We start from the raw sequence: 2,118 nt of genomic DNA, 5'->3' as shown, positions 1-2,118 counted from the left end.
TTTATTTCAATATTAATAAAATGTACATTACATTTTTTTATGGACGTTCTCAGTACTTAACGTAAGAAATAGAATAAAAACAAGAATAAAAACAAAGTCCCATATCAATGAAAAAAAGATGAACTTAATATAATAAATTGACAATGAGCAGTGTAATAAGTCATTAATAAGCAATTTATTAATTAATAATGAGCGTAGTAACAAATTTTTAATTGACAATAAAATAAACTGATAATGGACAGAGAAATAAACTTTAAATTGAAATTTCAGCAGATTAATATAAAATTGACAATTCAATAAATAACAAGCTTCTACAGCAAATATTAAATGATAAAATTAATTATTGACTATGTTGCAAAGTAATAATTACTAGATTAATGTAATAATTAAAAATGTAAGAAATCAATATAAAATTATCAATGCAAGAAAGATCGAACACACGCACCAAACAGAAAATATGTTTTACAATGTTGAAAATAAATAATTAGCCATGTATGAAGTTTACATTATACAATGCAATAAATAAATAAAGGACAGTGTAATAAATAATTAAATGAATACGTAATAAATTAATAATGAGCATAATAATGAACTGTCGATTGACAATGCAATAAATTAACAATGTTATATCACAGTTCAATGGCATAAGTTAAAATGTAAAATTGAAATAGTTCATTGTATGTCTCACATTATTAGGAAGACCCATTTAAATTAAAATTATTACCAGGCCTAATTTTAAGATTCGATGCTGGAACAGTCCGGATACAAGCAACTGCAATATTTTCCCACATAGGTTGATAATCGTTAGAGTCACACAATCTTCTCAAAACTGGAATCTCGTACTTAACTTCCTCACATACGGTGTTTCTCCTTTCGTGTCTCCAACTAGCTCTTTGGCTATCAGCACAGCGAACTTGTGGCAAAGAATGTGGGATTCGATCTTCTACAAAATCATATTCCATGCTAAATTCACAACCATGGTCTTCTAAGGTACGCGGTTGGCGTGAAAATTGGCAATCTTCAACTGTTCCATTCTCTGTAATTACTTTATCCTCCACAAAGGGGAACAAAGGTATGTGGGATATTCTATCATCAAAAATATTTTGAAGACAACTCCCAGGTTGGTGAAATGGTGCACATGCTATCCAGGAACAAAATCCGCTGAGAAAAAGAACAACAATAAACATTTCCATTGTAGTAACTTCAACAGAAAGCAAGAAATTTGTGATGTGAGAAAACATGGCTTAGAATTTATATATATATATACACATATTTTAGTGAGAAATAATTTACCTTGGTTGAAAAACCCATTGATAAATTTATTTTTCCCTTGGGATTTGAGTTTTTTCAGTCGAAAAATGAGATAAGTTCTTCCTTTGTCCCAGTTGCGAAAAAAATTTCCCATTGCCGTTAATCTACGCTATCAGTTTGGAAAGAAATGAAAAAGATTTGTAGTGGGAAAAACTTAGATTCTGCTCGGCTAGTTTGTGAAATTTCATTGAGGGAATCTCCGCTTATCTGGTCTTACGAAGAAAAGATAAGAGTTACTTCTGCTAAAAAAAAAAAAGAAAAAAAAAGTGTTTAACTCGTATATCAACAATTCTTCAATTGGTAATAAAATTTTTATTAATCAATGGCTTCAGAAATGTGCAGGTTTATCCTAATTTAGCAATTAAACCATCAGACATTTCTTTACTGTTTAAGATGCTTTTTTATATTTCACGAGATAATAAACAATTGATATAATCTATAATATTATTAATAATCAATTTAATCTAGTTGGTAATATCATTAGCTAGATTAAATAGATAATTAATAGCTATAATACAATTTTACGCAGCTAATAATGTTGTTAATAATCTCCGCTTACTAGTAAAAAAAAAAAAAAAAAAACGTAAAAGTTACTTCTGTTTAAAAAAAAGTGTTTAACTCATAGACCAACAATTCTTCAATTTTCACTAATCAATAGCTTTGGAAAAGTGTTAGTTTATTAAAATTTTTTACCCATTACGAGGGTTGGTATTTATATTTCTGCCCTAATAATGAAAAAACAAATATGTAGGATCGAAATTGGTTTTATTGTTTTTCAAAATATTCTCCATGACTAATTTCGGATTT

This window comes from Parasteatoda tepidariorum, chromosome 6 (assembly GCF_043381705.1).
Source record: "Parasteatoda tepidariorum isolate YZ-2023 chromosome 6, CAS_Ptep_4.0, whole genome shotgun sequence".
In the NCBI taxonomy this organism is placed as follows: domain Eukaryota; kingdom Metazoa; phylum Arthropoda; class Arachnida; order Araneae; family Theridiidae; genus Parasteatoda; species Parasteatoda tepidariorum.
The sequence above is the reverse complement of the archived record's forward strand: the minus strand, read 5'-3'. Positions refer to the sequence as shown.